The 10,021-nt window shown below is 47.0% G+C and overlaps 1 long non-coding RNA gene across 1 annotated transcript; it reads left to right on the top strand.

Moving 5' to 3' along the window:
- Positions 1-433: 433 nt before the first annotated feature.
- Positions 434-6,145, top strand: LOC109497739. The gene is made up of 3 exons (XR_002737299.2): positions 434-636; positions 4,984-5,047; positions 5,132-6,145. It is a non-coding gene; the product is annotated as an uncharacterized LOC109497739 (long non-coding RNA).
- Positions 6,146-10,021: the final 3,876 nt, after the last annotated feature.

Consider the following 10,021-nt stretch of genomic DNA (forward strand, 5'->3'; position numbering starts at 1 on the left):
CCGCCCACGGCGCCCCCCCCGGCCCGCCCCACCTGCCGGCGCGCGGCCGCCCCAGCGCGCCCCCGTCCCATCCTTGTGGCTCCGCCCTCCCCCAGGGGGCTGGGGTGAGCCGAGCGCACCCAGCCCTCGCCCGGCCCGGGGGTCCCGGGTCCCCCGTGGTCGCACTGACCCGCCCGGGACGTGGCCCTCCCTTTTGGCCAGGCGGGGGAAAGGCCCGACCCTTTTTGCTCAGACCCCGGGCAGGGCGCCCACCCGCGTGGTCCCACGCGGCGTCCATGAGCACGCGGGGCCGGCGGCCATTGACGTGTGGCAGAGGCCGCCCAGGAGCCGATCGCCGGCTCTTAGTTTTATTTAATTTTAATGTGACCAGACGTGTTGTGGATCCATCAGAAGGGGGCCCAGAGCGGGGGAGGGGGGGGGTGAAAGTGTGGGAGGTCCTCAGCCTGAGGAAGAGGAAACTGTGGGAGCCCAGCCTGGAGGATCAGCGCCTTCCGAGTTCCGAACTCTACGCGGCGAGATCAGGATCCACGGTGCGGACGCGGCCCTGGTGTCCCTCCCTGGCCACTGTCCAGGGGTCCGCGGGGGGCCTTGGGGACCTTGCGGACCTCTCAGGGAGACTTCTTCCTAAAAAGCAGGGTATGGCTGCAGGGGTCCTGGGCCGGGGGAGGCGTTCGAGGAATCAGAGGGAGCTGTGTGAGAGAGAATGCAGGCTCTGAGCGTGAGTGTGTCCATCCCCTCGGCCCCTCGCCTGCTTCATTCAGCATTGGGCAGTGGCCTGGCCTCACCCCTGTGGGTCCCGCTGCCCTAGATGAAGTCTGGTTCCTGCTGTGCCTGCGCCTGCAGATCTCTCCTTGCTGCGTGGCGCTCATCAGCTATCCTTCCCAAGTCCTCTCCCTCCTGGCCCCTTACCGCCCCGGTGCGGTGGGGCTGGCCTGTGCACACTTTGGGGTAGGGTAGATGGTGAGGGGGCTACAGCTCAGCGCAGGCCATCTACAATTGAAACTGAATATTGGGCCTGATCGCCCTGGCGATCACCTCCTTGCTGATGCCTGTCCTCCCCACCAGGTCCCTCCCTTACCCGGTCCTGCTCAACACCCTCTGTCCCTGTGCCCAAGAAAGTAGGCCCTCCTTGTCTGCCCATCTGTGGGCAAGGAGTTCTGTCACCCAAAGGCCCAGGGAACTGCCCTCCAGAGAGAGCACTTGTCCACCCTGTGGGGACACAGCAGGAGCAACCATGGTCCTGCTCCGCACTTGCCCACAGATCTGCACTTTGTACATGCAGCCCACCCCCCCCCACCAGAGGATGGCCAAACAGGTGACCTGGGGTTCTTTACTCATTTTGTGTTCTTAGCACTTAGTATTCGGACCCTGGGTTCACACCACACTGCTGGCCGAGTAGAATTCGATGGTGAGATGATTCATCCACAGACTCTCTGAGGAAGGCCTGAAGACAGCCGTTCCTCTGCTCGATTTTGGCACCCCGCACACCACCGTGTGTGCATGTAGGGATCCACCTCAGTGAGGGTGCAGGCCAGACAGGGTGCGACAGCACTCATGGGGGCATGAGCACGGGTGAGGCCATCCCGACTACCACAGAGCTGGCTGGTGATAAATTGGGTGACAGAAACAACAGGAAAAGAAAAAAAGTAGGATCTAGATGGGCTAGAAGGTAAAGCTTGTTCGTGACAGGCCCACAGGTGATGCAGAAACATGAGGGCAGGACAGTGCCTGCCATCACTGTGTGATGCCCAGGGACCCGGAGCCAGATATCTAGCCCCATTTCTCTGCTGTCGATGCTGGTTACCACACCCTGGCTACAGGGGGAGCCGGCTGTGCCCGCCAGGACATGGAGGTCACTGGGGCCCTCACAGAGGGCAAGGTCCCTCTCAAGGACCTGGAAGAGCTCCGGGCCCCTCCTGAGGCTGCGTCCTGGAGGACTGTTTACTCTGGGGCCATACTGCTCCTTGGCCTTGGTAAACAGGTCTCCCAGAAAGCGCATGGGGTCACTTCCATTGTTTGCTGGCTCTTGACTAGTCTACTGAGCCTGGGCCTGCTTCACCCCGAGAGCTCTGGCAGAGGCACCAGAAGGACTGCAAGGAAATTACAGTAACAGAAACACTAGAAAGAAGCACAAAACCCACAAAGGTGTGGATGGCTTCACCAGTGCCACAAGATCTCAGCTCTGCTGAAAGGACACAAGCAGCTAAAGGCAGAAAAGGGAACACATGGAAGAGAGGGGGGAAGGCAGGAGCATCTGGTTTATGAAGAGCAGGACCAGGTTCCAGAGCCCAGGCTGAGGTAGCCTGGCTTTCTGATCTAAGAGAAGGCTGTGGGGGCACCGAGGTAGTTCGGCTGGTTAAGTGTCCTACTCAATCTTGGCTCAAGTCATGATCTCACAGTTTGTCAGTGCAGACCCTTCTTGGGATTCTCTCTCCCTCTCTCTCTGCCCCTCTCTCCCTCACTCTCTGCATCTCAAAAAAAAAAAAAAAAAAAAAAAAAAAAGACTGGGCATGGCTCTTTCTGGAGCACTGGCCAGATTGTCATGACAGGAATCCCCAGTGAATGGCCCAGACACACAAGGAGGTGTGTCCTTGTGTGTCATGTGGGACTGCACATGTGTGTACACAGGTATCTGCATGTATGACTGCACCGTGTGGAAGTATATGTGTATGTATTCGTGTATGCTATGTGTGCATGAGCCTGTGTGTAAGAATGTTTGGTGCTATAGAAGGCACGTGTATACATCTGTCTGCTGTGTGTATAGCACCCAAACACTACAAAACATGCTTATTCCCTGAGCCCCTTAGATAAGTGTCTCCTACATGTATTTACGCTTTAGGCCATTCACTTACGACCTTACTTGATTCACTATTGTCACACTTATTCATATTCATGATACGCACCCATAGTGTGCCAAGGTCTGGTCTGTATGTGATGCAATCTTACATCCACAGAAGAGCATACTTGGTCAACCTCATCCATGACGATTTTCAAGGTCAGACACAGCCCTTGAGCCTTATCTTTCTCCAAGGACGTCCTGTGAGGCTGAGTAGCTGAGTGGGGTGGAACTCCCAGGAAAGACGCAGGACGTGGGGTCAGAAGGTCAGGGCTCAGTTCTGATGCAGTGCATGCCAGCTCTGTGGCCTTGAATGTTGCGGAGCAGTGACAGACCAAACTCTTGGCCAACCTGATGGTTTTGACTGCATCATTCGGTGCTCTGGGAAACATCGGGGCTGACATCGCAGAACTGTGACACCTAACAGACCAGAAAGTATTCACGATGGGGTGGCTGGGCTGTATGGAGGAGGCGGCCAGCTGTAGGGGGTCCAATGGCATGGGGAGAGCCAGAGGAAGTTGCCTCGCGATGTCAACAGCGCCCTGAGCGCTGCTTCGCACTCCCCTTCAGGCGGGAGCTGCGTGTTCAGCATGCCAGGCTGGAAATGCTCACTGGGCTCCCACTCGATCAGCAATAGTTTTCTCGAGGAGGAGAGATTTGTGATGAGATTCAGGGTCAGCACAGACAGCTTTTGCACACTCCGTGTGAACAGGGGCACTTGAATATGTGGTCATGAGCATCCTCAAATTGTTAGTCAAACAATTTGGCCCTGGCTGAATGTCATCGTAGTATGCTTAGCTGTGATGAAATCGGAATTATTGACTAAAACAGTCAAAACTGCCAGATTGGCCATTTTTAATTGGCTATTTTTCATCATTTAAACACAGCTGCCTGGGTGTCTCTTTGAACAGTGACCCGGGGTGTGAGTCACCTGATGGTCCGGTTCCACCTGAGAAGCAAGCACACTGCCAGGCCCCAGAGAGGTCTGTGTAGGCCAGGAGCAAACCGCCTCTACCCCGTGGCTGCAGATAAGGCAGCCCCAGCACTTGGTCACCGAGAAACCACCTGCCACTCCTTGAGGTCTTGTTCCAAGGGCACCAGCTTCCTCCCACCTCTGCGGCACAACTAGACAGTGACAGCCCCAGAGACAGAGAGAGGGAGACAGAGTACAAGCAAGGGAGGGGCAGAGAGAGAGGGAGACTGCATCCCTAATATTGTTCCTGGACCCCCACGCTTGGAAGAATTAGGCTGAGCGTGTTGGATGCTGTGTTATTGGCCTTTTGCCAGTCATCAGAGGCCAAGGGGGCAGGAGGGTGCAGCTGACCCTGCACGGTGTGGAGCTGTTGTCCGCAGGCACTGCTCCCCTATGGCCAGCGGCACCCCTGTTTGTGGGCCTTCTCCCCTCAAAACATATGTCTGTCAAGATGCGCCACCAGGTACAGACTTGGGCTTGAACAAGCCCAGGCAGATCCTCTATCCTGGAACGTGGGTCATGGGAGTGAATGCGCCAAAAATGTTCAGTGCTGGTCCCTGGGTATGACCCTTCCTGAGGACAGGTGCCACTCCCTGCCCTGCATCTCTGTCTTCATTGGCTTGGCAGGCTCCCTGCCTCCTAGGCAGCCCTTTGCTTTGCCAGGCTTTGCTTTGCCAGGTTTGTCGATGCCTCAGTCACTCTGTTCACAGGCTTGCAGACAAATTGCAGGCTTTTAAGTCAACTGGCCCCGGATTCTTTATTACTAATAAACAGTCATGAACTGTTAATAATGAGAGAAATGCCTAACTTTATAAAGCACTGGCAAGGTGCCAGACAATGATTGCAGCGACGGATGGGCACTGGTATCCCTGTTCTACAAGTGAGGGGACCAAGGTGAGGAGATTCAAACCATCTTTCCAAGATCCTATAGCCAGTTTAAGCAGCAGAATCAGGATTCAAAGCCATGGTGTTGCTGCAGAGTCCCAACATCCCACAATTGCCAGTCCTCCCTGGTTCACCATCCCAGTTTGGTGAGAAAGCTCTAGAAGCCAGTCCTTGTCATGTCTCCAGAGCAGGGGTCAGCTTGCTCAACAGGCTGTTGCTGGTTGCTGTTTAGAGTGGTGATGCCAGAGGTATTTGGCACAATTAAATCGGTGTTGTTTCTTTCACTTAGAGTCAGAAGGAGGTATACATCAGGGAAAACCTGAAGACGTGCCTTTCGTGTACTTCACCAAAAGGTAAACCTCACACAAAGTCACACTCTCCCAACAAGCTGGCTTATCAGTCTTGAAAGATATTCATATCCTATGGTGCTTTCCCAGAATGTTCTAGATGGACAAGTGGTACAAGGACCAGGCTGAAAGTCTCCTGGCAAAGCCGCAGAAAAAGACGAAGCCAACCTTGGGCACTGCCTCACCCCCTCCTATCTGGGACACGCCCTCCTATCATCTGCTTTCCCCCAGGTTATCAGCCAGCATTCATGCCCCTGGACCCACAGGGACCACCGTGCCAAAGAAAAGGTCTGCCCTGCCGAGAACCAAGTCCTTCAGACCAAGGCTGCAAACAGCCTCAGCCTCCTGTCAGTTAGTTCTCTGAACAGCTCTGCTGTGGGCAAGGTTGCAAGCCAACCATCTGCAATCCGATGTGTCTTAGATGTGCCAACTTGAGTGGCCACTTTCAATCAGAGTAACCAAGAGTGTTGCCATTTGGATTTCAGAACTCAAGTTCCCACAAAGCAAGACTCCATTCATTCATTTGCAATAAGAGAGCCTCCTCGTTTATAATTTATGTTTCAACCTGAGGATTATAGAGGATCCAACAAGCCTCAATTAATTAAACTATAGTTCCCTTTGGAAAGGCAAGTATCTCTCTGACCAAATGGAGCAGAGCTAAGACCACATGGGATGGTAGATTAGTTCCAAATCGGAATTCAGATGATTTTTATTGGCAGATCCAAACCAACACAGCCTGACATCTGATTTGGACTCTAATTCCCAACAGGCAACTTCTGAAAACCGAGTAGCTGTGAGGATGGGATAGAGAGGAAATCCCAATTTGAATGCCAGGCACTCATACAACACTTTAAGATATTAATAATGCCTCCCCCGAGTACCACCTTAGTGCCCTCACCGTGTGTAAACTATCAGTGGGTAAGCTTCATTACACAGCTACCACCTACTCAGCAAAATGCTGTGTGCATAAGAGGAATGTCGAGAAATATTCTCTGAAATAAGGGAAAGGGAAATATTCAGAGGTGCTTCATATCTATCTGATACCTCACTAATGTGAGATGAGTGTTATTATCCAGATTTTAGAAATAAAGTGATACTCTGAGAGTTTTCATAACCTGCCCCAGCCTCACAGAGGCTACACCAAAATGTGAAGCCAGATTTAATCTCAAAGCCACACAGAATGTCCCAAAGGGTTTATCACAGAACTCCAGAACTGAGATGCTCCTAGTGTAGAAACTTGTAGATGAGACCAGGGTCTTGTCAAAGGGCCACAAGAATAAACTTGAAAACGGCTCCTACAAAGGCTCCCAAAGACAGGGAAATCTGAGCATTAACAAAATGAGTGCAATGGATTAAAATTCACCAGACTTCTAAAAATGTACTGTTCATAATAAAACTAGAGAATATTAGTAGTCTTCAATAGTTGCTAGGGCATGAATTCATTCTTCTAAAAATTGGAAAATAAAGAATCAAAGCATTTATCCTGACTTTTCTGCATGAATAACATTTCAGGATGCGTTTTGAAGGAAAGTTCTTCTTTGCATAAAAAGTCCAGGTGACCAAAACAAAAGAGTGACAGTTAGAAAATCACCATTTTGCAATTCCTAGTAAAATAATAGATCCAGATAACAATAATCAAATGTTGATAATTGAAAGTAGAGGAGAAGATGGACTTAACAGATAGAGTCAGAACATTCCATCTAAAACAGCAGAATACACATTTTTTTTCAAGTGCACATGGAACATTCTCCAGAATAGATCATAAAACCAGTGTCAATAAATTTAAAAAGACCAAAGTCGTACCATGCATCTTTTCTGACCACAACACTATGAAAGTAGAAACCAGCCACAGGAAAAAATCTGGAAAGAACAAAATATATGGAGGTTAAATAACATCTACTCAACAATGAATGGGTCAACCAAGAAATCAAAGAAATGAAAATTACATGGAAACAAATGAAAATGAAAACAAAATGGTCTAAAATCTTTGGGATGCAGCAAAAAGGGTTCTAAGAGGGAAGTTTATAGCAATACAGGCCTACCTCAAGAAGCAAGAAAAATCTCATATAAACAACATAAACTTACACTTAAAGGAACTAGAAAAAGAAAAAAAAAAAAAAAGAAAGAAACAACCCAAAATCAGCAGAAGGAAGGAAATAATAAAGATTAGAGAATAAACCTAGTAGAAACTAAAAAACAGGGGTGCTTGGGTGGCTCAGTCACTTGAGCATCTGACCCTTAATTTTGGCTTGGGTCATGATTCCAGGGTTACAGGATCGAGCCCTGCATCAGGATTCTCTCTCTTTCTCCCTTAGCCCCTCCCCTGATCACACATGTTCTCTCTCCCAGTATAATAAAAAATAAAAATAAACTAAAAAACAAATAGAACAGATCAACAAAACCAGTAACTGGTTCTATGATAAGACCAACAAAATTAATAACCCTCTAGCCAGATGAAAGAGAAAGAGGGAGAGAGAATTCAAATAAAAATCACAAATGGAAAAGGAGAACTAACAACCAACACCACAGAAATACAAATGCTTGTAATAGATTATTATGAAAAATTATATGCCAACAAATTGGACAACCTAGAAGAAATATACAAATTCCTAGAAACATATAACCTACCAAAACTGAAGCAGGAAGAAACAGAAAATGTGAACAGACTGATAACCAGCAATGAAATTGAATAAGTAATCAAAAAACTCCCAACAAACAAAAGTCCAGGGTCAGATGGCTTCATAGGCGAATTCTACCAAACATTTAAAGAAGAGTTAATACCTATTCTTCTCAAACTACTCCAAAAAATAGAAGAGGAAGGAAAACTTCCAAATTCATTCTCTGAGATCAGCATTACCCTAATACCAAAACCAGATAAAGACACCACAAAAAAGGAAAACTACAAGCCAATCGCTCTGATGAACATAGATACAAAAATCCTCAACAAGATACTGGCAGACCAAATCCAGCAATACATATAAAAAAATCATTCACCACAATCAAGAGGGATTTATTCCTGGGACACATGGGTGGTTCAATATTCACAAATTAATCAATGTGATACATCACCTCAATAAGAGAAAGGATAAAAATGATATAATCATTTAAATAGATGCAGAAAAAGCATTTGACAAAGTACAACATTCATTCATGATAAAAACCCTCAACAAAGGTCAACATAATAAAGGCCATATATGAAAAAACCACAGCTAACACCATCCTCAATGGGGAAAAACTGAGAGCTTTTCCCCTAAGGTCAGGAACAAGACAAGGATGTCCACTCTCACCACTTTTATTCAATATACATACTGCATACTACTGCCACAGCTATCAACAACAAAAAGAAATAAAAGGCATCCAAATTGATAAGGAAGAAGTAAAACCTGCACTATTTGCAGATGACATGATGCTCTATATAGAAAACCTGAAAGACTGCACCAAAACACTACTAGAACTGATAAATGAGTTCAGTAAAATCAATACATGGAGATCTGTTGTATTTATTTACACTAATAATGAAACAACAGAAAAAGAAACTAAGAAAATCCCATTTGCGATTGCACCAAAAATAATAAAATACCCAGGAATAAACTTAACCAAAGAGATGAAAGATCCATATCTGAAAACTTTAAAACACTGATGAAAGAAATTGAAGACAACCCAAAGAAATGGAAAGACATTCCATGCTCATGGGCTGGAAGAACAAATATTGTTAAAATGTCGGGGCGCCTGGGTGGCGCAGTCGGTTAAGCGTCCGACTTCAGCTAGGTCATGATCTCGCGGTCCGTGAGTTCGAGCCCCGCGTCAGGCTCTGGGCTGATGGCTCAGAGCCTGGAGCCTGTTTCCGATTCTGTGTCTCCCTCTCTCTCTGCCCCTCCCCTGTTCATGCTCTGTCTCTCTCTGTCCCCAAAATAAATAAACGTTGAAAAAATATATATATTGTTAAAATGTCTATACTACCCAAAGCAATCTACACATTTAATCCCTATTGAAATACCAACAGCGTTTTCCACAAAACTAGAGCAATCCTAAAATATGGAACCACATAAGACCCCGAATAGCCAGAGCAACTTTGAAAAAGAAAAGTAAAGCTGGAGGCATCACAATCCCAGACTTCAAGTTATATCACAAAGCTGTATTGATCAAAACAGTATGGTACTCACACTAAAATAGGCACATAGATGAATGGATCAGAATAGAAAACCCAGAAATAAGCGCACAATGATCAGGTCAATTAATCTTCAACAACGCAGGAAAGAACATCCAATGGGAAAAAGGCAGTCTCTTCAACAAATACTATTGGGAAAACCGGAGAGCTACATGCAAAAGAGTGAAACTGGACTACTTTCTTTCACCATATACAAAAATAAACTCAGAATGGATTAAAGACCTAAATGTGGGACCTGAAACCATAAAAATCCTTGAAGAGAGCACAGGCAGTAATTTCTGACATTGGCTCTAGCAACACTTTTCTAATATGTCTCCTGAGACAAGGGAAACAAAAGCAAAAATAAACTATTGGGACTACATCAAAATAGAAAAGCTTCTGCACAGCAAAGGAAACAATCAAAAAACTAAAAGACAATCTTCAGAATGGGAGAAGATATTTGCAAATGACATATCTAATAAAGGGCTACTATCCAAAATGTAAAAAGAACTGATACAACTCAACACCCAAAAAACAAATAACCCAATTTAAAAATGGACAGAAGATAGACAGGAACAGACATTTTTCCAAAGAAGACATCCAGATGGCCAACAGACACATGGAAACATGCTCAACATCACTCACCATCAGGGAAATGCAAGTCAAAACCACAATGAGATATCACCTCACACCTGTCAGAATGGCTAAAATAAAACACACAAGAAATAACAAGTGTTGACAAGGATGTGGAGAAAAATGAATCTTCATGCACTGTTGGTGGAAATGCAAACTGGTGCAACCACTGTGGAAGAGTATGGAGGTTACTCAAAAAA

This window comes from Felis catus, chromosome A2 (genome assembly GCF_018350175.1).
Source record: "Felis catus isolate Fca126 chromosome A2, F.catus_Fca126_mat1.0, whole genome shotgun sequence".
Classification (NCBI taxonomy): domain Eukaryota; kingdom Metazoa; phylum Chordata; class Mammalia; order Carnivora; family Felidae; genus Felis; species Felis catus.